This window comes from Peromyscus maniculatus, chromosome 17, assembly GCF_049852395.1.
Source record: "Peromyscus maniculatus bairdii isolate BWxNUB_F1_BW_parent chromosome 17, HU_Pman_BW_mat_3.1, whole genome shotgun sequence".
In the NCBI taxonomy this organism is placed as follows: domain Eukaryota; kingdom Metazoa; phylum Chordata; class Mammalia; order Rodentia; family Cricetidae; genus Peromyscus; species Peromyscus maniculatus.
The window spans coordinates 20725173-20752110 of record NC_134868.1 but is presented as its reverse complement, the minus strand read 5'-3'; positions in this window follow the sequence as shown (position 1 = coordinate 20752110).

Here is a 26938-nt window from a genome sequence, read left to right as displayed (position 1 = left end):
CAGTACGGATTTAATTCTCATTTCATGTATTTATCAAATTGAGTCACATTCATCCTGACCTTTTGAAACTAATGTAAAATAAGACTGAATAATTTCTCAAATCATGTAGAAATAGTGTTCAAATTATATACCTATGATATTAAAGATGAAAGATGTCTGGGATACTCAATTCTAAATCTACAAAAGAAAACCACGTAATAATGTTATAAGTGACAATGTTAAATCAGATGTGGTAGCCCACATCTGTCACCCTAGAAGCCAGCCAGTAGAGACAGGAAGACCAGGAATTCAACTACATAGCCATTTTGAGGCCAGACTGGACTGTATGAAACCTTATCTCACAATAAAATGGAGGGAGAGAAGAAGAGAAAAAGAAAAGAAGAGGAGGCAAGGGAAGAGGAAGGGAGAAGGGAGGGCAGGGGAGAGACAGAGAGAGAAATTAACACTGTTTTTAAACTAATGCTTTTCTGAGTACCCACTACATATGTAAAACACAAATTATTTGTCTTTAATTTCTTCACAACTTTAAAAATAGCTTTAGCCTTGAGTTAGTTCATCTGGCTTCACAAAGAAAATGTTATTTTCTGCTCATCTCTAAATTGGACTTACATATTAAAACATTATTTTAATATTTAATTTTTACTTTAATCTGTAAAAATTGCTTTTTTTATACAAATGATTTAAAGCACATATGTACTTACAGCATTAATCGAATTATCAAAATATGTAGAGACATTCACATTTAAATATTATTTTGAACCATGGAAACTTAAACTAGGAAAGCTAATAGTATTAGGAAATTTTAATTTAAACCATTTACATCTTCTCTTCTCTCAACTGATGCTCTAATGAAAACAGTGTCTATCCCTGTCAAAAAACACTTGTTTTATTATAGGCTTATTAGGTTCTCTAAATCATTCACACTGAGTCTGTGCAATGTGTAACGTAGGCCATTACAATTTCATTGTTATAATACCATCAGCCAAGATATCGGGGCATGAGGAAAAGGTTAGTAATAATCTTATGAGATTAAATAAGATTCAAATTAGTATCTAGAAAATAGTGGTTAATAGTTAAAATAGAATCAACAGTTCATCTATGTCTATTAAATTATAATTCACGTTAAGTCAAAAATAACAGAAGTACTAGATGATATATTGGAAAATTACATATATCTATATTGCTTATCATAAATAATATAATTTTTACATTTTTATTTTTGAGATAAGCAGTCATTTTATAGCCCAAGCTGTTCTTGCACGATGATCTTTTTGCTTCCGTTTTCCTCATGTTTGGAAAAGATATGTGTGCCTCCACACCCAACCACTGAAACTGAAGAATGTTTAAAGTTTGGAGAATATTATTTCCTTTAAAACAAACAATCTTATGTATCTGAAAGCCACTTTGTCTTCTCTACTTAATATCAGTTGCAGCAATCACCTGATAGAATTGATGTAAACAATCCATTATTTCTGTTTGTTACTTAAAACTTGTTTGTCCTTGATTTCAAGTAAGAGCTTATTCTTATTTTCTTTAGGATGTAAATGGTACTTCTTATATTTTACTTGGACATCTTTCCTTACTTACAAGTCAATCTGTGTGAACAAGATGCATTATCTTTTCCCCAATCAATATCACCTTCAGAGTTTCCTTTTCTATCTCCCTGTGAACTTTTGTCTCTCTCTTACTGAGCAAAAATCAATTCATGAGGAAGATCCATTATTCTTTTTGAGAGGCAATCTGTCTGTTTGCTCCATACTGCATGTTTTATTTTGCACATATAATATTTTTAATTAGTACATTTGTTCATTGCTCTGTTTAATAGGCTCTTCACTAACATGATATTCTTAGTATTTCTTTCCTTAGTTGATTGGCTTCATTTTTTAACAGAAAAAAAATGGTTGGTATGACAGAAGTTGGTAGGAATATTTAAGTAAAAAATACTTTTGTACAAATTAGTAAATGTCTTGCCTAGTGTAATGTTGGGTAGTTCTTTAAAAATTTTATAGCTTGAGATTTTTCTTTTTCTTTTCTTATTTTTGGCTAATATTTTTTTTCTGTTATTGAAAATAGAAACTTGTCTTTATAATATATCTTGATTATATTTCCCCCTCCCTACTCCTTCCAGTTTCTCTCCACTCCCACTCCCCTCCAGATCCATTTTCTTTCTTCCCCTTACTAGAATAAAAAAAAGCTTCTAAAAGATAAAAACCAAACACTATGACAAAATAAATTATAAGATGAAGCAAAATCTGTCATATCAAAGTTGGACATGGCAACCCAACAGGAGGAGAAGAATCCCAAGAGCAGGCACAAAAATACTAATTATTCTTGAATTTTTAAGTTAAGAAATGTTTTATGAGTCTGCTTGCTGAGTTTGAGGCCAGAGAAAGAGGTACAGAGTGAGATGATGACTTGAAAAAAAAATAATAAAAGGAAAATATTCACTTGGAGATTGTCATCACTGAATATGTATAGTAGAGTAAATAAGTTGATAATCAATGGGCATTTGATTTACAAGCATGGGTGGGAAGAAAATCTAATCACTGCAAATACTGAGAAGAAAGATACTGTGATGGAGAAGTGCACCTTCAATCAGGCCTTGGTCTTGAATGAAAGCTGAGCATGAATGTAACTTCACCCCTGACATCACCTTGCAGAATTTGATACTAGCAAATATTATATTACCACTGCCTTGATGCCTCAGGACAGAGAAAATATTAGTAATGTTATTGCAGGCTCATCTCAGACTGACACTGTTTCCCTGATTGCTATTGGTGTTAAGGAATTTAAAGCTGATGTTTCCAAGAATGATCAAAGTAATAAGCATGTTTCTTCTGGTTTCTATACAAGATGTGAAACAACTAATTGTTGCTTTTACAAAATGAGTTCCATTAAACAACTCTACAGCCCAATATGAAATGTGGAAATTACTCAGGTAGTGATTTTACACTAACAGCTACAGTGAAGGCTCAGGGAATGTTATGGAGGAAGGCACAGAAAGCTTATGAGAGACAGGTTGAAGATTGCTGGTATATAGTAACTTGGGGTATGAAAGAGTATTTGCACTCATGAACTCACAAAAGTTATGTCTACATTCATAAAAACCATACAAGAGTAAGTCAATTAACATTCTAACATGGATGGGAGAGAGGTTCAGGAATCCCTAAACTTTGAGGCTATCAGCAATTGATGACTCCATGGGGAGGAAGGTCCATTTTATTAGGGCAGTGCTCCTGGTATATGGTGCAAGCTCCAGTACATGATCCTATGCCAATGCACATATAAGCAGCACTCTTTGAACTCAGGGAGCTATTTTTAAAAAGATAATATGAAGTTGGAAGGATCTGCGAGAAGCTAGAATAGGGATGAGTATGATCAAACTATGTTCTACATATACATGGAATTCACAAAGAATTGATAAATAAAACACAAAAAGTGTTTTAAAAGTTAAGGAAAGATAATTTGAGACAAGGAATGGGTGGATCTGTTTCTTGTGTGTTCCCATGGGCTCTTTTCCTTCTTTTTATTTTGCCCAATTCTGATGTATTCATTTTTTGTTCATTTTTTATCTTTTATATTATATTACATTTATTATATTATTTTTATATAGATGCCTACTTGTTTTCTAATGAGAGACATTTCTAATGAAAGGGGTGGGTCTGGGTGGTAGAAAATTTGGGAGGAGCTTGGAGGAGTAGAGGGAGGTTAAAATGCAGTCAAGATATATTATGTGAGATAAATACCTATTTTCAATTTAAAAAGAAGAAAGAGAGAATTTGCTACAAGCCTTATTATTTGAGTAAATTTCTCGTTAATAACCCTGTCTCCCTCCCTGCTCCAGATCAACTAAATCATCAATACTATTACTACACTTGTGGGCAAGTGAAATTTTGTTCTTAAGCGAGGCACACTGGTCATCTTTGCCCTAGCCAATGTTTCAACTAAACTAAAGGCTTTTAAAATTTACCATGAGTCTTTCAGGGAAGTTTGCTTTTTGGTGACAGTGTAAGCTTGGTTGTTCAAAAAGTACCCAACAAAGATGTCTAGTATGCATTATTACTGGTGGGAGCAAAAATGACCCATCTATGGAAGCATCTGGCTTCACTGTTCAGGTGATTGACCTAACCATCCCTGCTAAATTACGGATGGCTATGACTGTGGACCAAATTGCCACACAGCTCACATTATTTTAAGTTTGCTAAGCTGAAAAAAAGATGGATCACGATACTGGTAAGAAGATGGAAGCTGAACTCACGTCCTGAAAAAAATCTCATGATACCGCCATTGTTGATACTGTTCCAAATAAAGACCACGTATGTGGAGAGCTTCTTTGTCTGTTCTCCTCCAGAAGGCACTTGCAGCTTGATCTAAGTAGTAGAACAAGTACATGAAGTCTCTTAGGAGCAGTTCGCATAGAGGAAAGTTGGGCCTAGAGAGAGCATCAGCAGGTAAGGTTGCTTGTGCTCTTCCAGATGAATCCAGTTCCCAGCTCCCATGGACTGCAGTTATATACCTGTAACTATAACATCAGGGCATCAGATGCCCTCTCTGGCCTTCATGGGCATCCACACAAGATATACACTCACATATATACATAAGTGAAAATAAAAATAAATCTTAAAAGATGAAATTCAAATATATCATAAAAGATATGGATATATGACATGAGTAATATAAAAATGATTGTATGCAGAGCCTAGTAATGATATTCTTAATAATTTTTTTTTTCGAGACAGGGTGTCTCTGTGTAGTTTTTTGCCTTTTCCTGGAACTCACTTGGTAGCCCAGGCCTCGAACTCACAGAGATCCGCCTGGCTCTGCCTCCTGAGTGCTGGGATTAAAGTCATGTGCCACCCCTGCCTGGCTGATATTATTAATTTTTTAAAGCACAAAAATAAAGGCAGTAATAGTGGACGTGAAGAACTAATGAGCTATAAAGCACACAAAAAGGCAAAACCAAATGACAATAGTAATTGTTGTAATATCTATCAGTAATTGTTAGGAGTATATGTTTTCAGTTCCCCAGTCAATAAAACATGTGATAAGAATGAAATGACAACAGGAACAAGAATCAACTGCATGCTGTCTATGTAAGATTCATTTCAGGTTGTTAAGACGTGCTTTGGATCTTCCTCAAGTACACAGAGAATTTCTGCAATAGCTCTTTTGTTTGTCCAGGTAATGATTCTCAATAAAGTTTAAAGACTGAAATCATGCAATTTCTATTTTCCAGGCAGAGTGGAATGATATTATAGTATCACAAGAAATCGCAAACTCCAAAAAATATGTTGGAATTAAACACCACCACCTTGGGGAAACAATGGGTCCAGTAAGAAATCAGGCGGAAATTAGCTAAGAATGGACCTTAAGTTCTAGTGAAAACAAAACTATGATTCTAGAAATGTTGGGATTTAACCAAAGTAAGTATTGGTAGGAGATAAATTTATCACTGTAAATCTCTCTATTTTTTGGCGGGGGAAAAAAAAGACAGACCTGAACTCAAAAATTCAGCATTATACCTTAGGGAATTAACAAAATACTAACAGAGTGCAGAGGTGGCATTTGGGAGGGAGGATTTTAGGTCAGACATAAACCAAACAGTACAGAACATTATCAAAAAAAAAGGGTCAATGAAACCAAGGATTTATAATGGAATTTTCCCAAGTAGTTGCCCTGAGAAAATCCCTCCCAGAGTCGTAAGAAAGATGCTATGTCCAGTGTGGTGTATCTGAGGGAAAGGAATCCCCATACACCGTGCTCTTTTGTCCGTTTACTTTATTCCTCTATGACAAAACACTATCTATACAGCTTCAGTTCCATCCTGACTTTCAGCTCCTCTTTGTACCTACCTTTTCTGTCCCCTCTTAGCCCTGATAATAACTAAGCCCGTATGCTTTTGGTCTCATCTTCGTCCTCTGTTCCTTCATTCTTCATCTGTCCTTCCTCTTTTGCTCTCCTGATTCACCTACCATCTATAAGGAACTTTTCTTTGCTCCTCACTCCTCAGCCTGAACCATTCATTATACCTTACCATCTACAGAATCTCTGTCTTCCTCTCTTTTCTCTGGCCGTGTGGTTCTGTGTCTGCCATCTACAGAGAAAGAGTCTTGTTCTTTTTTTCTCCTCACCGTGTGACTCTCTGCTCCCAGGAAATCTGCCTCACTCCTTACTGCACCTGGTTATGCAAAAACCTCCTTTGTTCTCAGTCAGTTGCTCTGGAAAGCCACTAGGCCTGAAGGCAAGGGGTGGCCTTAGCTTCATTGGCATAAGAAACAAAGCTAGGCATCTAGGAGCCAGGTTGCCTCCTAAAGGACATTTTACCTTAGTTCAGGGGCTTCAGGTGCCTAGCAGGTGGTCTGGAAGCTATTCCTTGCTTGTCCTTCAATGCTTTGTTTGGAGCTGGCCCTATCTTTGGATGTAGCTAAAAGGGGGATATTCACAAAAGGCAGATAACCCAATTCAAATGCTAAAAAGGGAGCAAGGAGCTCAGAGGCAGAAGGCCCTGCCTACATGACCTTATCCAAGTACTGACCCAAGTAGGATGCTCACACATACACATTCTATGGGTATTATGAGCACAAGAAATTCCTAACGAGGAGCAGCAGAATATTAAAGCTGTATAACATCAAATATGCCATGATAAATGGCTTCCCATTTGACAGACCCTTGGTTGGTTAAAGTATAGCTTATTATATACAGCTGGACTCCATCTTTCATATTCTTGTGGCTCACCATGGATTTGTTTTTTGAAAGAAATGAATATAACTGGCAAATGGTTATTTATATTGACTAACAAAATAGGAAGACTCAACTAAAATCAGAAATGTAAATACTCCTGATTGTATAGATTTATGAGAGAATTATAAACAGCCAAACAATTATACATCTAAGCATTGAGTGACATATTTAGTTGCCAGAAAAATGCAAATTGAAAACATATAGGGAGCTGCTTTCACACACATTTTGATGAATACATTAAAACAAAGAAAGCTCAGTGTTGGGAAGGCTGGAGAAATCAGAATTCTGTGTACCACTGTACTTGTGCAGCCACTATGAGAAGGGCTATGATGCTTCCTTAGCATATTGAAAGCATAAATAGTATAACATCCAGAAATTTCATTTTTACTTATTCAAACATACATTTGTACAGATGTATCCGCTCATGATGACATTATTTACCATAATCAAAAGATGGAGGGATGCTGAAAGTTCACCTAGAGATGAATGTGTGAAGTATAGAGTATAAGCAAAGGAAACATTATTCAACATCAAAAAGAAAGATGACTGTGTTAAATTATAGATAATGGATAAACCATTAAATTACATTAAATGACATAAAGAAAGCAAAAATATTGGACAACTCCCCCAGTCAAGTACCAAGGATATTCAAATCCATTGCAGGCATACCATTTTTATGGTAGTTTCCAGAGCATGGGAAAGAGGAGAACAGGAAACTGTTATCTAAAACTTTCTCTAAATATTAGTGATGGTTCCAAACCGAAGGGAATATATCTGTGCACTGGATTGTACACTCAAAGAACTGTAAAATGTTGTAAATTTCCATAAGATTTGACCACAATAAAACAAATATAGATTCCAAAGAACAGAATATGCAACTTAACTTTTATTTTACTTGCCTTTGCTTTTATTAGATACATTTCTGAATAATTAATATTACATAAAAATAAAAAGGACATGTTAAAAATGGAGATACCTCTAGCAAAGACTTAATCCCAATGATTACTTGTTCACTAGCTCTGGGCCATTTTCATTATCATAATAAATTATATAATCATTATATAATTATCTATAATTATAATATCATATAACTATAATTATAACTAAATGAACATCTCCTAAGCAACTACAATGTGCTAGGGGCTACATATAAAGAAAAGATATTTTATTTTATTGGCTTTGTCCCATTCCTATTTTGGCAGGGCTCTCTGCTTTCTTATATTTTGATGCCAAAAAAATTTCCTCTTTGAGTGTAAGCTTTCTCTAATATTTTCCTTTTCTTCACCTAATTTATAAACCTTGTAAAATTTCCAAAGCAATTTAAAGCAGCCTGTTTATAAAGAATTAAGACCATCACAGTAGTTTTTATTTGATTAAAAATATCCCTATTTATGTTTTTGTGCTGGAGAAAAGATATTCTCTGAAGCAGATTTGAAATTCCATAAGTGAAGAAATGTTAAACCTTGACTGTGAATGGAAGGAGTTTCAGAACATACATAGTGTGCTTTAAGTGTGGAGTGGAATGGAGAGACAGAATCACTGGCAGAACTTAGAGTCTGACCACAGAAGCCCATTACCTTGAGTCAAAGGCCAGTGAACTAATTCTTACCTCTACATGTAATTGAGCTGAAGCCTCTTTTGCTCAAGTTTTTTCCATCCTCCATGGAGCCATAGTTATTTCAGCTCCCTGCTTCATTTACTTCCTTGAAAAAAAAATTCATCAGAATTAGAACACAAACCTTGGAAGTCATGAAGGAAAATTTCTCCATGAATCTTCACAGGGAGGACTTCTGACCTAATGTAATTCCAAGCACCAAAAGTATATAAATATTCAATAATGTGGCTAGGAAATGTAAAAGTGTGGCATATTACTGGTAAACACAGTCCATTGTAACACTTAGGGGATTGAAAAGAATGTTTGTCAAAAAAAAGTATATAAAATGTATGTCCTTGTTCTAAATATGGGCAACTAAGAAAATATTATTGAACATAAAAGAACAATAAGGAAACCCAGAATTAAATCTGGTAATGTGTGAGATAGAGACAATGACTATTTGAGTGTTTCTTTTAATGACAGAATAAATTATGTAGTAGAAATATTTACATTTATGTCAACAATCTCTGCTTTAGCAAAAACTGAGCTATTTACAAAACATGAAGCAGAAAATAAACTAAAGGAGGAATTCATGGTCCTTGTGAAAACGTCCTGCATTGTTACTATGAAGCAATGGCTTCTCAGCCTTCTGACAGGGGTCAAGTGGAGAGGATGCCCAGGCCTACATTTAACCCTCGGTTTATTTCAATTATGTAGACAATACAATGTTACTAACTCCTTTTTCTCTTTTATACAGTGGAGGACATATCAGCTCCCTAGATAATTTCCTCTGCACAATTGGTGCCTAATTAGTTACTTGTTCAGTGAATAAGTTTCTGGGTAGCAGAGGGTCGTTAGCAATAGGGAAAAACTTTCATTTGTTGGTAACACCATTCTTGTCAGCCCTTGAACCGGAAGTTATTTTTTTATTCTGACATGCCTAGCCTCAAAACAAGTCTGGAGTTAAAAGTCCTTCAAGATTTTGTGTGTGTGTGTGAAGAGAGATGCCTATAGTCTCTTGCTATAAAATGTTTATGCTTCACTCTATCCTCAGCTGACAATAAAAAAAATTAAAAAAAAAAAAAACAATGAGAACCTAGTTTTCTTACTAGAACCTTGGCAGATCCAAAACATCCCATGGAATAGAACCTTGGTGAGATGCAGCTTGCCATTTCTAAAACTCCCCGTGCTTATCTTCAAGTTCTGGGCTCTCAGAGCTCAAAGGAATTTACATCAGAAAAATTGTTTTAACTGGGTATTTTAAATGTTCATTTCAGAAAAAAAAAACTGATTGAATAAAGCTAAAATGCACATATGATACTCATTTTGTTAGCATTTAGATATTTATTGATTGCTCAATATATGCACAGGTACTCACTCATTTTGTACTTTTTTTTTTGCCCAATAAATTTTACACGTTCTCCAGCTACATATTTGATATGATTCAAGTGTTTTTAATGTTGTGAATTTGTACCAAGCTTGGAAACAAATGTCTGAGCTTGGGAGTATACTTCATTAAAGAAGCAGGAGATATTGAGCTAAACGGCCTAAGGCATGGTTTGAATTAGCAACCCACCTGAAGATCACCAACTGTATGAAGCAGCACGCTACAGCATAAGAAGGAATCCACATCAAAGTGTCTGTCTTATGCTGTGAAAATATTATTGAACATAAAAGAACAATAAGGAAACCCAGAATTAAATCTGGTAATGTGTGAGATAGAGACAATGACTACAGTGTGTGTCTGTTATGCCAGTATTGCATTGTGGTCATTTCTGAAAACTTTATTGTACCTCACGACTCTGAATTCGTTCCAACACAATGGAAAATAATCCTTCAAAGAATCTCACTTTGCTTTTGACTTACATGTATGTCTTTTGCTCTATTTTTACCTCCCATTAAAGTTCTAATATTTAATTTCTTCCCTTTTATGCACTCTATAAGTCAATTTATTCAACTATACAATAGAAGGGGTGTGTTAAAATCTTCCACTGCATATATTTCAAACGTGAAGTGTTTTAGTTAATGCTACAGTGCTTGGCATATAGTTGTTCCTTACATCTTGGAAATTACTGCCTTGGTTTCTTTGCCAGTGTCTTAGATCTGCTAGCCTAATAATAACGCGGAAGAGAAGAAATAAAACAGTTCTGGAAGAGAAAATAAGTAAACAGCAGGGGCTCCCCTTGAGAAAAGGACACCATTAAAGACTGCAAAAACACTTTTATTTTCTCCGTGATGGGGTTTGGTGCACATTCCTGCCCAGGGCTGGCGAATGTTAGGACAGTGATACTTGTTTTCATTACGAAGCTAAACTCAGTTCTGTGATGTGTGTTAGAACAGTGATATTGTTCCACAGGCTTCCTTTGAAGACAGCTTTAGGCCTCACATCTGAGTTAATACTTCCTCGAGCTCTGAAATCAGCAGCTCTGATTATTTTTTAAATAATTTTGTGTGAGCAATAATCCATGAGGAGACAGAACATCAGAATGCAGGAATTGTGGAAAGCTTCACAATGTATGACATGAAGTCCAGTCACCCCATAACAAGGAACGATGCCTTAAGGAAAGTATAGGTCTGTAAAGTAGGTGCCCTTGACTCAATTACCATGACAAGATGACTTTGGGAAATATGTTTGAGGTCTCTCATGTAAAAATAGATTTTTAAAATTTGTTCATGAAAATAGGTAGGAATGAATAAAGAAATAGCGTCAAGATAATGAGAGGCAACAGAAATAAAAAGAAAAAAAAAGAAAAGAAAAAAAAAGAATACATGTATTTTCTACCCAAAAGGAAAACAAGTTTGGAGATAAAGTAAGGCAGTGTGAGAAGCACATTGATCATGAAACACCGGAGAGCAATAAAGACCTTCACATGGACCTGTTTTCATGTTTCCTAAAGTCAGCTGAGATGAAGACAAAAAGACAAAGGAAAAAGGAAACTTAGATAAAAACTACATGCAATTGTCTCCACTGAAGGCCTGGAATAAGGAAAGTGGACTACTATAACTTCTTTAGAAAATATGGGCTGAAGGACAAGTCAGTCATTAGGATGTAGGAATCATATCACAGCCAATGCTTTTGTTCTGTGCAAATTAAGTTTTGCAGAAAAGGTACTGTTCATCCATTTGTGTGATGACTAGTTCACAGCCACTGATTGATTGCACAGCATGATTGAATATCCACCCCAGAAAGGGCGTGGCCTCCAAAGTCTAAAATATTTATTCTTTCACATTTGGTACAAATGTTTATTTACTGAGCTAAGTGGTGAGATGTAGGCAAAATAAAAGAAGTATTTTGGCGAAAGTTGGACTTTAGTTATATCTTGAAAATAACAAAAGTTAATAACTGAGATCGATGAAGTAATGACTTTGTGCTAAATATTATGATGCAATATTTAACATGTAATTACAAAATATACATGAGCTAGATATCATACTGATATTTTCAAATAAGAAACTGAGATACAGACAGTATAATGTAAGATGGTACAGTCTAAAGCTGCTGGCTACTATCATGGGGGGCCACATCTGCAGGGGTGTCATTCCTTCAGATAAGTAACACACACTGTTGTAATCCTTTACAATAACTTTCTGATAACAACAAAACATAGGCACCATTGACATCAACAGTCCCACATCTGTGAGTAAAATATACTGAGTACATGCATTTTGAGCACACATGAAGAGGATTCCAGACTATTTGAATTACTGGATTAGTCATGTAGGTTGTAGAAAGGACATGAAAATGGAAGAGAGACTGAGTAACATAAAAAGACTAGAATGATGGGAAATGTTAAGATAAGAAAGGGGTGGTATGGAGAGACAGTTAAATAGATGATCCACTGGACATAAATGGTCTTTCTGAAACCTAGCACTGTGTAAATCGATCATATACCAGTAAAAACTGTAAGGCTTGAAAGATGGCTCAGCAGATAAAAGTGCTTGTTATAAAGCCCGATGAAATGAGTTTAATAACCAGGAATCACCTGGTAGAAGGAAAGAACCAATTCCTTCAAGTTGTCCTCTTGCCTTACAGGTGAACTGTAGGGCATGCATGGTCACACACATAGAGATGCAAACACCCTGAGAAAATAAGTAAACACATGCAATACATTTCTTTGTGCTGAGCCTTTTTTTAATTAGTTTCGTTTTTAAATTGTTTTTAATCAAAATATGATTACATGAATTCTTCTTTCCCTTTCCTCCTCCCAAATCCTCACATGTACCACCTTGCTCTCTTTCAAATTCATGCCTTTATTGACTTATATTTGTTAAATACATACACACATTCATAAATATATAAATATAAACTCCTCAGTCCATTTTAAATTACTTATATGTATATGATTTCAGTGCTAACCACTTGAAAATAAATAATCAATTTGGAGCCTTTTCTCTAAGAAAGATAATTTCTCCTAATCTCATCATTCCTGATGTGCCTGTAGTTCTCTGTCTAGGACTGAGGAGCCCTAAAATTTACCTCTTTCGTGCTAGCATGTCTTTTGGTATATATTAGTCTATTAAATGCATTATATATTAAATATATTATATATCAACTATATCATATCATTGAATATATTTTATAAATATATTTATATTTGTTTTATATATTTATATAATATAAATACATATATTTAATGTATATGCACACAATTTAAAGATTATATCATATATTCAGCAGCTTTAAAATTTCAGGTTTTCTCAGTCAGTCAATTGAAAAATATGCTGTAGTATTATAAATTTGTTTATTAAACAGAAGAAAGGGATATTCAACAACAGGCATAAAACTCATGACTTAAGGAGAGTTAATTCACAGTGGACGACTTAACAGTAGGCTTGCCATCCTGTGTGATATTCAGAAAACAGGTAGGATTTTAAGTGACATCGATGCAAGAAACAAGTGCAATTGAGGCAGAAAATACCTGGGGAGCAAACCACACAGAAATTCAGCAGGCATTAGAGAACGGCCCTAGAGAAGGCGGCCCATTAAAGGACCTTTAAGGACCTTTGTCTGTGATGAAACCATACAAACCTATGTGGAAGACGGAAGACCACGCAGAGCCACTGCCCTGTGACAAATAAAAAAGCGTAAATGCCCGGACAACACCTGTGTGGCAAAGTCAGAAAACGTTGAGGAGACAGCGTTGGAAGCCTGAAGAGGTGTGAAAATACATTGTGAGAGAAGATGGCAGAATTTCAAAGAAGTGTGACAGCGCCAAATGTTCATGAAAAGAGAAAGGGGGAATGTGGAAGGTTGAGTGACTTTGACAAGTACAAGACTAGAAGGCAAAGAATAAGATTAAGCAGGAAACCAAAGCAACACAGCTCCACTCTTGTGAGAACTTGAGGGCCGAAGGTTATAATACACACAGAAGCGGGAGTCCGGGAATAGATGCGAGTCCTTAAAATTATCTTTTAGTTTGGGCATGTGAGATGTGGTGTGGGGGGGGGGGGGGCGGTGGCAGCGGGGGGTGGTGGAGGTGGGGGGGTGTGATTTCAGAGAGTAAAAATACAAGCATTTTTATTAGTCAAACTATTTCAATTAATATTAAAAATACTGGACACAGAATCCTCTGCATAGACCCCCCTCCATTAGGATTGCACTGAAGCTGCTTCCTAGGGACAATCACCTCATCTCAGCCTTCTTCCTTTCTTTGAAACTTCTCAGATCTAAGAGAAAACAAAAGAGCAAATGATACTCATAAACAAACAAACCAGCAGACTGGAATAGAGCATCAAAATCAGGGCTGAAATTAATGAAATAAAATTTTAAAAGTATATGACTCATGGAATCAAAGAAATGAGGAGTTGGTTCTTTGAAAAGATGAACACAACTGACAAACCTTGTCAAGTTAACAAAAAGAATGAGCAGAATGAAAACAATAAAACTAGGGATTAAAGGAGAAATATACAACAGACTGAAAAAATTCAGAGAATCATAAAGACATACTCAAAAATCTGTATTCCATGAAACTGGAAAATCTAAAGTAAGTGGAACATAATAATATAATATAATATAATAATATACCATGTATATTATTATATTATATCACAATATAGTATGTAATATAATGTGTATATTATATCATTATATAATATTATATATATATATAATATATATATGGTCTAAGAAAGTAAAAAAGATGAAATAAAAAACTTCAGCAGATCTATAACATCCAATGAGGTAAGAACAGTAATTAAATATTTCTCAGCTAAAACCACCCAAGCCCTGGTGGATTTAGTAAGGAATTCTACCAGATCATTGTGGGAAAACTAACAAAAATGAAGGAATGAAGGAAAAGAAAGGATCATACCTCAATTATTTTTTTATGAAACTACTATTACCCTGACACCAAAATCAGATAAACACTCAACTGAAAATAAAGAAAATTACACAACAGTATCTCTGATGGATATGGTTAAATTAAAAAAAAAGAAAGAAAGAAAGAAAAAACTGCAAACAAATTGAAGAAGAACACTTGACGTCGAAGACATCACCCATGATGTCTCTGCCACTTTGCACCAGAAGGCATGTCCTGCCAGGACTACCATCACTGCAGCTCACACAGTTCACAGTGGGGTAAGACTAATGACTACTTTGTTGTTCCAGCAGCATGCACAGAATCTTCCAGCACTGTGAAAACTAGCATGTAGGCATGAAGTTTCTATGTGAGTATTGGCCTGATATCTTCATGTTACTTGACTCAAATGCCTAGTGCCATTATCAATAGGAACCTACAATTACGTTCTAGAGGTAACCAAGAGCAATGGCAATACCTTGTAATGTTTTGCACCTATGGGAGACCACTGGCAAGCATTCCAAAAGAAGTAGCCCACTCTTGATGATGGCTTTTAACTGTTGGCCTGTGATGTCTAATAGGAGCATTAAGGCTCTGTTATGAGATAACTGCATATTCTCTCTCTCTCTCTCTCTCTCTCTCTCTCTCTCTCTCTCTCTCTCTCTCTCTCTCTCAAGGGACACTAGCCCACTTGAGCATGTGGCTCTGGCAGGCCTTGCCCTTCTCCCCCATTCCCTCTGCCTTGCTATAAACCATTGGATTACATTCTAAAGCTAGCCACCAAGGTCCATTCCCTTATTTGGCCACTTCCTCTTTCTGAGGCTGACCACCAAAGTCCAGCAATCAAAAGCCCCCTTTGGTTCACCTAATTAGCATGCTCAATTAAAATTAAACACATCGGTCTCTCCCTTTACCTTTATAAACCACCGTTTTCCTATGTCCCACCTCTGTCTCCTCTGTATCCAGAGCAGTCCTTTGTCCTCTGGGACAAATGCCCCTTCCCCCTTGCCCTTGTCCCTTTTGCCTTCTCCCTTGTCCCCTGTCTCCTTTACCATCCCATCCTAGCCCATTCAAACACAGACCTCCCCTTTTTCTCCTCTTAAAAATTACACCTGCAAGGTTATTTGCTGCTGTTTTTTTCTGCCTGAGTCAGTCAGAAAGCAGCTGCTTTCTGACTTAATAAACTGACTTTCCCACTTAATAAACAATCTCTGTTAAAAACAGGTGTTTGGGTGTGGTTTGTACCTAATCCCATGTCTAGTCTGGGAGGAAGTCCTTACCATTTAGAATCTCCTCTCTCTCTCTCTCTCTCTCTCTCTCTCTCTCTCTCTCTCTCTCTCTCTCTCTGGGAAGTTCTGTATGGCAAATGTGTTGCTCTGATTGGTTAGTAAATAAAACACTGATTGGCCAGTAGTCAGGCAGGAGGAAGTATAGGTGGGACAAGGAGGAGAAGAATTCTGGGAAGTGGAATGCTGAGTCAGTGTCACTACCAGCTGCCGCCAGGACAAGCAGCATGTGAAGATGCTGGTAAGCCATGTGGCAAGGTATAGATTTACGGCCATACAGTTTATAAGTAATATAAATGTCTGAGTGATTATTTTATATGTGGATTGTGGGACTGCGGGGCTTAATGGAACCTGGAGAGAAGCACTCCAGCAACAAAATGTACTTGAAGGGCAAAATTGAGATAGAGCATAGGAAGGTAGGGTAGAGGAAGAAATAGAGGAATAGCCAATACTAAATCCTTTTGACAAAATTATGTGGAAACTTAGTACTGTATAATCGTGGTGTGTGTGTGTGTGTGTGTGTGTGAGAGAGAGAGAGAGAGAGAGAGAGAGAGAGAGAGAGAGAGAGAGAGAGAGAGAGAGAGTTTAGCTAGAGTTTTCCTGCCTGGCCCACAGTCAGGACAAATCTCTGTCACCCTCCAGTCCCACAACCGCTCAGACCCAACCAAGTAAACACAGAGACTTATATTGCTTACAAACTGTATTGCCATGGCAGGCTTCTTGCTAACTGTTCTTATATCTTAAATTAACCCATTTCTATAAATCTATACCTAGCCACATGGCTGGTGGCTTACCGGCATCTTTACATGTTGCTATTTAACCCTTTATAACACTATGTTTGATCTTCATTTCTTACACCAGCTCCCCATGATCCCTGACTAATGTCCTAAATTCTATGGTATTCTGGATAAAATACACATTCCAAATATTCAAAGCTACCACCCAAACATGAGAAAAATCATGCCATTGTTATCTTTTTTTTTTTTATTTTACAACACCATTCAGTTCAACATAATAGCCACAGATTCCCCTGTTCTCCCCCTCTCGCCCCCCTCCCCCTCCCCCCAGCCCAACCCCCATTCCCACCTCCTCCAGATCAAGGTCTCCCCCAAGGACCGGGATCGACCTGGTAGACTCAGTCCAGGCAGGTCCAGTCCCCTCCTCCCAGACTGAGCCAAGTGTCCCTGCATAAGTCCCAGGATTCAAACAGCCAACTCATGCAACGAGCCCAGGACCCGGCACCAACGCACAGCTGCCTCCCAAACAGATCAAGCCAAATGACTGTCTCACCCATTCAGGGGGCCTGATCCAGTTGGGGGCCCCTCAGCCTTTGGTTCATAGATCCTGTGCTTCCATTCATTTGGTTATTTGTCCCTGTGCTTTATCCAACCTTGGCTTCAACAATTCTCGCTCATATAAACCCTCTTCTTTCTCACTAATTAGACTCCCAGTGCTCCACCAGGGGCCCAGCCGTGGATGTCTGCATCCAGATTCCTCAGTCCTTGGATGGGGTTTATGGCACAACTATCAGGGTGTCTGGCCATCCCATCACCAGAGTAGGTCAGTTCCTGCCGTCTCTCGACCATTGCCAGCAGTCTTTTGCGGGGGGTATCTTTGTGGATCTCCGTGGGCCTCCCTAGCTCTCTGCTTCCTCCCCTTCTCATGTGGTCTGGTCATGAGTGGGAACAATGAAGGGCAACGGTCGAGGGAAAGAGAGTGGGAGATCCTAGCTGGATCAAGAAAAGAGAGGGAGAACAAGGAATAGGAGACCATGGTAAATGAAGACCACATTTTTATCTTTTTATGTCTGGATTATCTCACTCAGAATGATTGTTTCCAACTACTCTCACATCTTTGTGAATCGCATCATTTTTCTTTTCTTGATAGACGAATCATATTCCATTGTTCAAATATATCAAATTTTCATTAGTCATTTATCAGTTGATAGACATTAAAACTGTTTCCACTTCCTTGATATTGTGAATAGAGCACCAATCAACATAGAAAAGTGGATACTTCTATAGTAGACTATAGAGTCCTTTAGGCTCTGAGAGTGGTATACCTGGATTGTGTGCTGTATCTATTTCTAGCTCTTTTGAGACTCCTCTAAACAGTGGACACACCAGTTTGCACTCCAGTGAATAAGTGTTCCTCTCTCTTCACATCTACTCCATTTGTTATAATTTGTTTTATTTTTTTAATCTTAGCCATTCTGACTATGGAAAAATGAAATCTCAAGTTAGTTTTAAGTTACATTTTGCTGGTGTCTAAGGATATTGAACAATATTTTAAATATTTCGATGATCTTTCTCTGTTTGTATTTCATCTACTGAGAACTCTCTGTCTAATTTCCTGCCCATTAGTGAGTCATTTGTTTTTATAATGCATATGGCATTTTTTAGTTCTCTGTACATTTTTAATGCCAATCTATTTTTTCCTCATTATTGAGGTTTCCTCTTCATTCAAATGATGGGTCCTCTGCATTATAGAGGGTTTTTGTTTTTGTTTTTTATTTTGTTTTGTTTTTAACTTTTATGAGGTCCCATGACCAAGGTGGCTTTATTCCTGGGGTACATAGATGCTTTAACACATGTAAGGCAACAAACATATTTAACCACATAAATGAACTTAAAGACAAACATCACATGATCATCTCAACAGACATATACAAAAAACCTTTGATGGAAACCAAATATGCCTTCATGATAAAAGTCCTAGAGAATAGAGAACTAGAAGCAACACAGTTCAACATAAAAAAAGGCATATATTTGAAGCCCAAAGCCATTGTCATTATTGTGAATGGAGAAAAGCTTTTTTTTTTTTTTTTTTTTTTTTTTTTTTTTTTTTTTTTTTTGCTTTTTCAAGACAGGGTTTCTCTGTGTAATTTTGGTTTCTGTCCTGGATCTGCCTCCTGATTGCTGGGATTAAAGGCGTGTGCCACCACCGCCTGGCAAGCAGAGAAAAATTTAAAGCAACCTCACAAAAGGCAGAAAAAAGACAAAAGACAGTGATATCCACTAGCTTCATTCCTTTTCAATTTTATTTTTCAGGCATTAGCTGAAACAAACAGGCAAAAGAAGAAAATCAAAGTAATACAAATAGGGAAAGAAATATTTCTATTTACAGATGACATGATATTGTAATAAGAGGTTCCAAAAATTCTACTAAGAAACATGTAGAAATAATAAACAAATTCAACAATGTCACAGACTTCAGAATCAACTTGCACAAAGTAATAGCTTTTTTATACACCATCAACATACATCCATAGAAAGAGATCATGGACACATACATTCCCATTCATAATAGCTTCATTTTTTTTTCTAGTTTTTGAAAAAGAAATACTTTCCATTCTATATCCAAGTAAAGAAAGCTGAACCTTTACAAAATAATGACCTCATGATATCTTGGGATGTGGAACAGCTTCATGGTTTGTTTGTTTGTTTGTTTGTTTGTTTAAATGAAAGTAAATTGGTTTTCTGCCACATTTTAACTCTTTCCACAAGTATTCTATTTCTGAATACATTCAGAGCACAATGCAGCTCATTATTGTTCAGAAAGTTTCATCGTAGCAGAAGAGATCTGTGATAGCTGAGACTAGGATAGAATGTGTCTGCAGAAGTATTCCTGATGTACAAAGTGTGAACTTAGACCCTTCAGTTCTTAGTTTCAATACCTGACATTCATGTGGCCATCATTGTGATGACTCAGTTCTGTCCTGAAATTTCACATGGTCTTTGGATCTTCTGTCTGCAGATTCTGTTTTTATTTTGCAGCTTTTAGTATGTCATCACTTTGGAGACCTACCATCTCCTGTTTAGGGTTCCACCCATTTCTCATATAGACAATAGTTTCTCTGTCTGCCACTTCCTGGTCCAGTGCGTGCTATTACACACTTATGTCAGTTTACCAGCACAAGAAAATAGGTAATGAGGACTTGTCTATCTATTTTTTAAGCCACTTGAAAAGAAATTCATCTTCTCCATGCTATTAAGTTCCAAAAAGTCAAAGAAAAAAACTAAGTATTCAAATATATATCATTACACCATAGATTTCTCTTCTTCTGTCTGGGAAATAGGTTTCCAAATAGTATCTCATGTTTTTCAAGTTTTAATATAATGCACATCTCTTAATGCCTCCCTAAGAAGGATAGATATGAGAACTAAACCCCACAGTTAGTTCACCAAGTTCAACGTGTGTAGGAGGCAAAGTGACAGAATAGGAAGTGTGATAAAAGGAGGTAGTGCATGAAACAACAGAGGAACAGTTTAAGCAAATTTTACAGATAGGCCAAACTAACAATCCAATAAAAACCTATTTTCATATATTCTACTTTTATTTATGATTCACTGGGGCCCATGAATGATCAGAGTGAATGCTATATTTATGCCCATTGCATAAAGCATGGAATGTAATTTTGTCATTTAGAATTATTGTGCAAATTTATAGCTGTATGTCTTACTTTATGACATAGTTTCAGTCATGTCTATGATTTATTTGAAGGTTGGTCTACCATATAACATCAAATTATATCATTGTTCCTGTGAGGAAATATAAATTTTTATAACAATCTGCTCTGCCTTAAGGTTCCTGTGAATGCAGTGTGGTGACAACTGGGACCTACTCATACTTGTTTTATGAACCCTACTTGGCTGAGATTTATGACTAGAGTATAAAACACACTTTGCAAATATGTAAAAATTTATGTAAACCAGATTTTAAAATGGTAAGGTAAATACAGATTTCTTAATCTCCATCTTTAAGATCTTGGTTCAGGTTAACCTCTGGGAATTCAGCTCTATTCTGTGTTCCCTTCAGATTGGTAACTGGTTATGGAAAGATAATATCTGCCTTAGTCCCTGAGCATGTTAGTATATTCTTCCTGTTACACATTTGTATCATTATATTATACTACCCTTCTGTTAACATTAATGGGATGCATCATATTGCTTCTAGGAAACACGGTACCTTCACATTGTCATGTACAGAGTAAAAATGATGCTTAATTAGTACAAACATTTATAGATGGGATTTCTGAATTTAGAGTACTAACATGCAATACATAGGCAGCAAGATCACTAAACAAATGAATGAGACATGTGGTGTTTCAGCTTGCTTTCTAGTGCTCTGATACGCTCCATTACCAAAAGCAGAATGGGGGAGTAAAGGGTTTATTTGGTTACACTTCCATGTCACAGTCCATCATTGAAGGAAACCAAAGCAAGAGTGCATGGTGGGAACCTGAAAGCAGGAACTGAAGAAAAGAATATGAAGGGATGTTACTTACTGGCTTGCTCACTTTCTTTCTTATTTTTAAACAAAAACCAGGATCATGGTGTAACTTTCCCAATAGCGAGATGAACCCTCTCACATAAATCATTAACCAAGAATATGTCAAAAATGTCTCCAGAAACATGGCTACAGATCAGTCTGGGAGAGGCTACTGAGATAAAGATGAAAGATAGCATTTGTTAGTGTTAACACTGGGGGCAGGCAGGACTGCAAGGAGATGTATTTAGATCTCACCCAGGCTCATCTGTCACTTAAAATGCAGTGGCGTTCATCTCTGAAAACGTACACAAGTGACATTATATAGATTGAACAGGTTATATTTAGAAATATATATGTATACACATGTAATAGTAATTAGTGAAAAAGGAGACCATGAACTTGAAAACGAGTTGGGTGGGGTATATAGGAGGGTTTTGAGGTGGCATAAAAAGGTAAATATGCTGTAATTCAATATTAATCCCAAGAATAAGAAACATAGTAGCTTAAATTGGCCTGTCCTTGACCTAACAATGACAATATAGAAATACAAAAGAGTTATAAACACTGGAAAGATGCATGCTGATATTGTTTAATAGTTATAGTTGTTGCACAACAATATGCATATTACACTCTTGCAAAAGGCAGGTAAAGAGAATCTGAAGAGATTGCCACAGTTTTAATATGCCAATTGTATTTTGTAAGTCATAAAGACAGTCCTTTTTCTTAGACTCATACTAGATCAAGGTCTATTCTGTAAATAGACTAGGTTAGAAAGTAGAAGAAAATTCTTAAACTACTAAATAGTAAGATAATAGAAAGCAAGACAGAATATTAAAACACATTTTATTCATCAAATAACACAGTGGATTGTTCAGTGTTCCATGAGGTCGAGATGTAATCTGCACTATCCTAGAGCAGAATAAGTGGAGGCAGGACCAGAACTGATGCCCATCTGGGAAAGACCTCACAGAAACAGAACCAACATGCGTCTACCCACCCAACCTCCTACACACGAAGACTGTAAAGAGAAATGAAGACACCTGTTTCCTATAAACATTAAGGTCTCTACAGGAGCAGTTCAATCACCTACCCCAAACGCTAGGAGAGATTACAGAGGCAGAATGGATACCTATACCACACACTTTTGAAAGACTACACAGAAACACTAACCATGCAGCCAGGTGCAGCCATGCAGCTAGATAAGGGACAAAGTCTGTATCGATACCCAGACCCTGTCCTTCACTATTCAGCCACTATATGACAATTTGAGGTATGTTTTATGCAGCAACCATGATTAGGTTTGACAATTATACAGTTTGCTTAGAATATGTGACATTGGCAACAAGATTACAGGCCTCTCTGCTGAAAAAATTGTTAGTAAGATACAAAGGAGCCAGAAAATTCAATTAGTGAAGATTTGAAGGAGGTCAAAGGTTTTTAGAAGACCAAGAAGCTTCCTGGTATGTCTGAACATTTGTCCCTGCTAACACCGACATCTGCAAAACTAGAAAGCGAAAAAGGTGGTCACTGAACTCGATGACATTACTAAGAAGGTTTTCAGGTAGAGTATTCAAAGTGCCATCTGGCATCTTTTCATCACCCAAGATAAAATGTCAAGAAGATCAATGGCATAAAGAAGAGCTTAAACTGTAAAATGGCCCAGAATATTGGGATGTAAAATAAAAGTGTTCTTCCTTTTCAGACTATCCTCAAAACAAAATAAAATCTAATTCCCAAATAGCAAGTTTTGGGATTACAATGCCCAACATTAGACCATAAAAATTACAAGGGAGTTATTCATAAAATATTACAGAAAGACTGAAATCCTAAATATGTCTTCAGGAAACACCTTTCAGGTCATCTTCATAAAATAGTCAGACTATGCATCCTAAGGGTATTTTTACCCAATAGTTTATATGTCCAGAAAGGAAAGTGATGCTTATAACTTTGGTTTTGCTGGCTGACATGAATTTTATAAGTATATGTTCTGCATATGTTATTATATACAACACTTATACATTACATGCTTTCATAATTGTTGACTTAAGCTCTGAAAGCCTAGAACACTGTGGTATATTTATATACAGCAATGTAAAGGCAGATGAAAATTTATGAAAACATACACTTCAGTTGCATCAAATTAGATAACGTTAAAATAAGTCCTATCAAAATGTGATTAGCTTCTCCACCAATCCTGCCTGGTATTTGAGATGTCCACTGTAAGTTCTGTAACCACTTTGGCCATGGTAGAAGGGGGAGGACACCAATGCAATTCATTTATTAAAATCTGGGAGAATACCTCTGACTACTCAAATCAATTTCTCTTCTTTTTCCTGTAATTTAAGCCAGTTGCTTTGATCACTTGACCCTTCCATTTTTCTCTTACATAAAATGAAGTCAATAATTATTCTCTATTATAAGTTTTTGAGAGATCAAAGAAAGTTGCTTTGAAAAAAACTTACCTGTATTTAGCAATGACAGAAATCACTAAATAATTTTGATCAGTATTGTTTATACATATAAATGGCTTCAATGTTCACCAGTTGGAATGATAACTCTAAAAAAACACCCTGGCTGGCGGTGGTGGCGCACGCCTTTAATCCCAGCACTCGGAAGGCAGAGCCAGGTGGATCTCTGTGAGTTCGAGGCCAGTCTGGGCTACCAAGTGAGTTCCAGGAAAGGCGCAAAGCTACAGCGAAACCCTGTCTCGAAAAACCACAAACAAACAAACAAACAAACAAACAAACAAACCTCTGCATTCATTACTTTGATTCACCTTGCATCATCTAGATATAGTTATCAAGGGAATTTGCGTTTTGCTTTTCTTTTCTAATTGTAGAACTCAAATCTCTATGTTTTTCATGCAGATTCATGTTGGTACTGGATACTGTGACTGTGATAATATTATTGGGTCACATTTTCTTTCTCCTCAGTACTTTGAAGACCATGATCCATTGTCTGACTTTATCTTGTTAGGATACTGAAGATAGACATCAACCTAAATTGAACCTATTTGTAAAAGATAGTCTAAATTTGTCCTTGAGATTCAATAGCTTAATATGATATCTTGTACAATCATTATTTGAAACTGTGGTCTTATAAAATGCCTATTAACACACCACATTTCAATTAATTTAATGTTATACCTCCTATTCACCTACAAGGGTGCCATTGGATTTCATGTCTCAAATATAACTTTAGGATTATAGTCATTAATTTAGCGGAGAAAATCAGCCCTGCTCATTGTACTGTTCTTGTTTCATTATTCCAATTCAGATAGGGGGCTGGCTATGATGTTAGTTGCTCTATGATTCTGAAAATGTCAATAATAATTCACCAGGATATTGGAGAAATTATTTTGGCCACTCCACGTAGTTAAAAGGATATTTATTTAATGGCGTAACTCACAAATTAAGTGAAAGGTAGGTCGCAGGGTCTGGGGAAGGTGTATTGCAGTCCAGCGGTGTTCTCCGGAGCTCTGCACAGTCCACCTTCACCTGTTCAGCGTCCCGGCACAGAGAGAGCACACAGAGAGAGCGCTGGCCCATCCAGCTCTCGGGTCCCCAGGCGCCTCCCCTCACCCTGCCTCGTAGGCGTGACAGTTGCCAGAGTCTCAATGGGGGTTGGAACTTCCAGATCCAAGCTGGAATGGCTACCCACTACACCAGGATCTTGTGATTTTACTATATTGACTTCTAAAGGATAATGCAGAATTAGGACCAATTATTTATTTTATGTTTTTCTTGCAAATTTAATGAAATTGATATTTCATTCCTTAAATCTGAGTTTTGTGAACATGTTGTCGTGTCTTCTTTTGCAGGTTTTTGTCTTGTTATTTCTTGGCATTTGTTTACTATAGTTTAGCATTCTCTATATCTCATTAGGCTCTCATGTGAATATTCTAGGAATCTCATATCACATGGGAGTTATATGATAATGTTTTAGACTGCAATTTGTCTACTACAGTGTATAGTTGGCCAATAACTCAATTGTGGATTAATATATTTATTTATTTATCTATTTATTTATTTATTTTGGTTTTTTTGAGACAGACTTTCTCTGTGTAGCTTTGTACCTTTCCTGGAACTCACTCTGCAGCCCAGGCTGGCCTCGAACTCACAGAGATCCGCCTGGCTCTGCCTCCCAAGTGCTGGGATTAAAGGCATGGGCTACCACCGCCCAGCTTGGATCAATATATTTAGAGGAATACTTCAAGAAGATACAAGGAGCCCAAGATATCATGGGAACTCTCAAGAGCAAGTCAGGAAACCTGAAAGAAAATACAGTTATTGATACAAAACAAAAAAATGCAGTGAGTTTTTTTTTTTTTTAATAAAATGAATAGAGCCAGGTGGCAATGGCACACACCTTTAATCCCAGCACTCAGGAGGCAGAGGCAGGTGGATCTCTGTGAGTTCGAGGCCAGCCTGGCCTACAGAGTGAGATCCAAGACAGGCACCAAAGCTACACAGAGAAACCCTGTCTTGAAAATAAATAATAATAATAATAATAATAATAATAATAATAATAATAGAAAGGTGAGAAGTAAATAAATAAAGAATTATATATTTATTGTACAATTATTAAATAATTAGGTTTGTGATTAATAATCATAGCTTTCTTTAGTGTGAGTGTGTGTGTGTGTGTGTGTGTGTGTGTGTGTGTGTGTGTGTGTGAAAACTATGAGCATCTTACAGTTCTGTCAGAAAAGGGAACTAAAAATTAAATAACCAATACTAAAATAACATTTACACATGAAAAGAAAAGAAAAGAAAGTCTACAGAAAAAAAGGAAGAAATCATGTGTTACATGTTCAACTTTGCCCTAATGAGTTCTTATTATATGTTTGAATTATAATTTGATTAGTATTTGATAAACAGAAATTTTTATTTGATGTTAAAAACAAGCATGAACAAATATCACCCAAAAGCTAAATGAATCATGAATACAAACATTTAAATAACCCATTAAGAGATAATTTCTGAAATGGTTTCATAACTAATCTTTAATAGCAGTACCTGGGAAAGTTTTTTTTAAAAAAAAAAACTAAAAAATTCAAAGTGTAAGATTAATTTTATTACTTGTTCTATTTTCCTAGGCTTTGGATTCTAGGAAATAAGAGTCTTCAGCAATATAGGTTCAAAGTAGATTTTGTGTCATGTTACAATTCCTTGTCTTTGAAATTACAGCAATTCATCGGTGACACATAACCATCAATGAAACAGGGATGTATCTGTTTCCAGTAGATCACCACTGAAACCCCATTTACAGTCCACTTTCTCTGCACAGTCTTGTCAGCTGTCTAATCACTTATTGGTAAACCTCTTCTGCTTTTCTATTGATATTGTGCATGTGCCAAGAGTCACAGATTTCATTTCCTTCACCGCCAATGTACCTCTTCTAAATGTGGTGATTAGGTGATATTGCAAAAACATCCTGATTCATCATATTGATAATGCTCTTTCACACTTTGGTTCATCAACTAACTGAAAGAACAAACTTCACTTCGATTTGTCAAAGCTCAGAGTGTGAAATCCGCATACTAATTAGACCATCGTTTCCCTTCTTAATCATCCATACTTAGTTAATGCATACAGACACACCCTTTAATTCTGCTCACGGACTATTCCACACTCTGAGTATAAAGGTTTTACATTCTATTCCTATTTTACAACTCAGACACAAAAATGGTTTTATATTGTTTTCTTATTTTGAATCTATAAAATGAGCAAGTCTTAAAATTTATGAAA